Genomic DNA, 6,000 nt, shown 5'->3' on the forward strand with positions numbered 1-6,000 from the left:
ATTAGTAAGATTTGATTTTCTCAAAGGGTAAAGGTGGTGATCATGTTGACCAAGGTCAACACTTCACATTTATCATAAGAGAGAAAAATGAATTAAATGAGGTTCTATACCTCATGCAATTTAAATACTATTTGATTTAATATCCTCAAGTGCAAGTATGAGACCATGTAACTAAGGTCATCATATTACTTCTTCTCACTTGGGAAAATGATTTAAAGGGGGTACTATACCACATAGGTTTGAATTCCAAAATTTTGACATAGTTTAAATGGGCTAGAATTTGACTACATAGCCAATACTTTGCTCTAGCCCATGATCATATGAAGCAACTATAGTATTTTATTGCATAATAAATTAGAAAAGAGTTGGAATCACTTCAAAATAGTTTATGGTTGATTTTAGATATTTATTGCAGAGGATCTAGAACGAATTTTTAATTGAAACCAGTGGGATTAGTTAGATCATTTCATAAGCTTTCTAGAACATTTTGAATCACTAGATTTGGATTTGTAAATTTGAAACTATTTAAATTCTAGCAATGCATCAGTATGCAATTTAAAGGAAAAAGATTAAAACGGAATTCAAATTCAAACGGGGGCGGGAAGAAGTTGGGCCGGCCCAGCTGCGGCCTGGGCCACGCATGCATGGCGCATGCACGTCGGGCTCGCGCGGGGCGCGCAGATCGTCGGATGACGATCCGACGGCGCTGGGCCATCGTCTTCCTCCCGATACCGCCAACTTGCGGAGGCGATTGTGCTCACCTCCGGGCACGGTTTCCGGCGAGGTTTGGTGCGTCCGGCGAGGAATTTCAGTGGCTATAATTTGGTGTAGGAGTTGGATGTTGTGGTGGCGAGAACAGACGCGGCCTTGAGGGTTGCCGCCGGTTGCCGTGGTTGGTCCTTTGCTCCGGTGAGCGGCAAGGAGGGAGAGAGGTGATACGTCTCCGACGTATCGATAATTTCTTATGTTCTATGCCATATTATTGATGATACCTACATGTTTTATGCACACTTTATGTCATATTCGTGCATTTTCTGGAACTAACCTATTAACATGCCGAAGTGCCAGTTCTCGTTTCTGCTGTTTTTGGTTTCGAAATCCTAGTAACGAAATATTCTCGGAATCGGACGAAATCAAGACCCGGGTTCCTATTTTCACCGGAAGCATCCAGAACACCGGGAAGGACCGGAGGGGGCACTTGGGCCCCGGATGATAGGGTGGCGCGGCCCGGGCCCCGGCCGCGCCGCCTATGGTGTGGCCACCCCTTCGACCCTCCTGCGCCGCCTCTTCGCCTATATAAAGCCTCCGTCGCGAAACCCCGAGACGAAAAAACACGATACGGAAAACCTTCCGGAGCCGCCGCCATCGCGAAGCCAAGATCCGGGGGACAGGAGTCTCTGTTCCGGCACCCTGCCGGAGCGGGGAAGTGCCCCGGAAGGCTTCTCCATCGACACCGCTGCCATCTCCACCGCCATCTTCATCACCGCTGCTGCTCCCATGAGGAGGGAGTAGTTCTCCATCAAGGCTCGGGGCTGTACCGGTAGCTATGTGGTTCATCTCTCTCCTATGTGCTTCAATACAATAATCTCATGAGCTGCCTTACATGATTGAGATTCATATGATGATGCTTGTAATCTAGATGTCATTATGCTAGTCAAGTGAGTTTTACTTATGTGATCTCCGGAGACTCCTTGTCCCACGTGTGTAAAGGTGACGAGTGTGTGCACCGTGTGGGTCTCTTAGGCTATATTTCACGAGAATACTTATTCACTGTTGAATGGCATAGTGAGGTGCTTATTTATATCTCTTTATGATTGCAATGTGTTTGTATCACAATTTATCTATGTGCTACTCTAGCAATGTTATTAAAGTAGTTTTATTCCTCCTGCACGTGTGCAAAGGTGACAGTGTGTGCACCGTGTTAGTACTTGGTTTATGCTATGATCATGATCTCTTGTAGATTGCGAAGTTAACTATTGCTATGATAATATTGATGTGATCTATTCCTCCTACATATGCATGAAGGTGACGAGTGTGCATGCTATGCTAGTACTTGGTTTAGTCTTTTGATCTATCTTACACTAAAGGTTACTAAAATATGAGCATTATTGTGGAGCTTGTTAACTCCGGCATTGAGGGTTCGTGTAATCCTACGCAATGTGTTCATCATCCAACAAAAGTGTAGAGTATGCATTTATCTATTCTGTTATGTGATCAATGTTGAGAGTGTCCACTAGTGAAAGTGTAATCCCTAGGCCTTGTTCTTAAATACTGCTATCTGCTTGTTTCTTGTTACTGTCTGCGTTACTCTACTGCTTGTTTACTTGTCTCTGGGCAAAGCACTTTTACGAGTGCCGTTGCTACTACTTATTCATACCACCTGTATTTCACCATCTCTTCGCCGAACTAGTGCACCTATTAGGTGTGTTGGGGACACAAGAGACTTCTTGCTTTGTGGTTGCGGGGTTGCATGAGAGGGATATCTTTGACCTCTTCCTCCACGAGTTCGATAAACCTTGGGTGATCCACTTAAGGGAAACTTGCTGCTGTTCTACAAACCTCTGCTCTTGGAGGCCCAACACTGTCTACAAGAATAGAAGCTCCGTAGACATCAAGCACTTTTACAGCGCCGTTGCCGGGGAGGAAAGGTAAAAAGGCACTCATACTCCGGTTCCAGGTAACAGTACTTTTCTGGCACCATTGTGTTTGTGCTCGAAGTTATTTCCTTTAGATCCTGCAATTGCATCTTTTTGTTTCTTGTTTACACTAGTTTGGCATAATGGACAACAATGAGCTTCTTATTCTATTTCTGATTTAAAACATGGATTGTTTGATGCGAAAATTAAAAAACCTATGAAATCTTATTTGCATGCTGGTAGTAATATTAGTATGAACGCTTTGAACACCATTGTTGATAATGATATAGAAAGTTCTAAGCTTGGGGAAGCTGGTTTTCATTAGTCCCCCAAGCATTGAGGAGAAAATTTTCTTTGATGATACTTTGCCTCCTATTTATGATGATTATAATAGTGGTCTTTTGGTACAACCTACTATGGAGAGTAAATTTTGTTGTGATTATACTATGCCTCCTACACTTGATGAGAATAATAATGATAGCTACTTTGTTGAATTTGCTCCCACTATAACTAATAAAATTGATTATGCCTATGTGGAGAGTAATAATTTTATGCATGAGACTCATGATAAGAATGCTTTATGTGATAGTTATATTGTTGAGTTTGCTCATGATGCTACTGAAAGTTATTATGAGAGAGGAAAATATGGTTGTAGAAATTTTCATGTTACTAAAACACCTCTCTATGTGCTGAAATTTTTGAAGCTATACTTGTTTTATCTTCCTATGCTTGTTACTTTGCTCTTCATGAACTTGTTTATTTACAAGATTCCTATGCATAGGAAGCATGTTAGACTTAAATATGTTTTGAATTTGCCTCTTGATGCTCTCTTTTGCTTCACATACTATCTTTTGCGAGTGCATCATTAAAGCTACTGAGCCCATCTTAATGGCTATAAAGAAAGAACTTCTTGGGAGATAACCCATGTGTTATTTTGCTACAGTACTTTGTTTTATATTTGTGTCTTGGAAGTTGTTTACTACTGTAGCAACCTCTCCTTATCTTAGTTTTGTGTTTTGTTGTGCCAAGTAAAGTCTTTGATAGTAAAGTAAGTACTAGATTTGGATTACTGCGCAGTTTCAGATTTCTTTGCTGTCACGAATCTGGGTCTATCTCCCTGTAGGTAGCTCAGAAAATTAAGCCAATTTACGTGCATGATCCTCAGATATGTACGCAACTTTCATTCAATTTGAGCATTTTCGTTTGAGCGAGACTGGTGGCCTAATAAAATCCATCTTTACGGACTGTTCTGTTTTGACAGATTCTGCCTTTTATTTCGCATTGCCTCTTTTGCTATGTTGGATGAATTTCTTTGATCCATTAATGTCCAGTAGCTTTATGCAATGTCCAGAAGTGTTAAGAATGATTGTGTCACCTCCGAACATGTGAATTTTTATTGTGCACTAACCCTCTAATGAGTTGTTTCGAGTTTGGTGTGGAGGAAGTTTTCAAGGGTCAAGAGAGGAGGATGATATACTATGATCAAGGAGAGTGAAAGCTCTAAGCTTGGGGATGCCCCGGTGGTTCATCCCTGCATATTTCAAGAAGACTCAAGCATCTAAGCTTGGGGATGCCCAAGGCATCCCCTTCTTCATCGACAAATTATCAGGTTCCTTCTCTTGAAACTATATTTTTATTCGGTCACATCTTATGTACTTTACTTGGAGTGTCTGTGTGTTTTTGTTTTTGTTTTTATTTGAATAAATGCTTGTGTGGGAGAGAGACATGCTCCGCTGGTTCATATGAACACATGTGTTCTTCGCTTTATCTTTTAGTGTTCATGGCGAAGTTTCTTCTTCGTTAATTTGTTATATGGTTGGAATTGGAAAATGATACATGTAGTAACTCTAAAATGTCGTGGATAATTTGATACTTGGCAATTGTTGTGCTCATGTTTAAGCTCTTGCATCATATAATTTGCACCCATTAATGAAGAAACACTTAGAGCTTGCTAATTTAGTTTGCATATTTGGTTTCTCTAGAGTCTAGATAACATCTAGTATTGAGTTTTGAACAACAAGGAAGACGGTATGGAGTCTTATAATGTTTACCATATGTCTTTTATGTGAGTTTTGCTGTACCGTTCATCCTTGTGTTTGTTTCAAATAACCTTGCTAGCCTAAACCTTGTATCGAGAGGGAATACTTCTCATGCATCCAAAATCCTTGAGCCAACCACTATGCCATTAGTGTCCACCATACCTACCTACTACATGGTATTTATCCGCCATTCCAAAGTAAATTGCTTGAGTGCTACCTTTAAAATTCCATCATTCACCTTTGCAATATATAGCTCATGGGACAAATAGCTTAAAAACTATTGTGGTATTGAATATGTACTTATGCACTTTATCTCTTATTAAGTTGCTTGTTGAGCGATAACCATGCTTACGGGGACGCCATCAACTATTCTTTGTTGGATATCATGTGAGTTGCTATGCATGTCCGTCTTGTACGAAGCAAGAGAGATCTACCACCTTCATGGTTGGAGCATGCATATTGTTAGAGAAGAACTTTGGGCCGCTAACTAAAGCCATGAATCATGGTGGAAGTTTCAGTTTTGGACATATATCCTCAATCTCATATGAGAATAATAATTGTTGCCACATGCTTATGCATTAAAGAGGAGTCCATTATCTCGTTGTCCATGTTGTCCCGGTATGGATGTCTAAGTTGAGAATAATCAAAAGCGAGAAATCCAAAATGCGAGCTTTCTCCTTAGACCTTTGTACAGGCGGCATGGAGGTACCCCATTGTGACACTTGGTTAAAACATGTGCATTGCAAAGATCCGGTAGTCCAAGCTAATTAGGACAAGGTGCGGGCACTATTAGTATACTATGCATGAGACTTGCAACTTGTAAGATATAATGTACATAACTCATATGCTTTATTACTACCGTTGACAAAATTGTTTCATGTTTTCAAAATAAAAGCTCTAGCACAAATATAGCAATCGATGCTTTCCTCTTTGAAGGACCATTCTTTTTACTTTTATGTTGAGTCAGTTCACCTATCTCTCTCCACCTCAAGAAGCAAACACTTGTGTGAACTGTGCATTGATTCCTACATACTTGCATATTGTACTTGTTATATTATTCTATGTTGACTATTATCCATGAGATATACATGTTACAAGTTGAAAGCAACCGCTGAAACTTAATCTTCCTTTGTGTTGCTTCAACACCTTTACTATGATTTATTGCTTTATGAGTTAACTCTTATGCAAGACTTATTGATGCTTGTCTTGAAGTACTATTCATGAAAAGTCTTTGCTGTATGATTCACTTGTTTACTCATGACATTACCATTGTTTTGATCGTTGCATCCACTACATATGTTTACAAATAGTATGATCAAGGTTAT

The sequence above is a fragment of the Lolium rigidum genome, chromosome 3 (genome assembly GCF_022539505.1).
Source record: "Lolium rigidum isolate FL_2022 chromosome 3, APGP_CSIRO_Lrig_0.1, whole genome shotgun sequence".
NCBI classification, from domain to species: Eukaryota; Viridiplantae; Streptophyta; class Magnoliopsida; order Poales; family Poaceae; genus Lolium; species Lolium rigidum.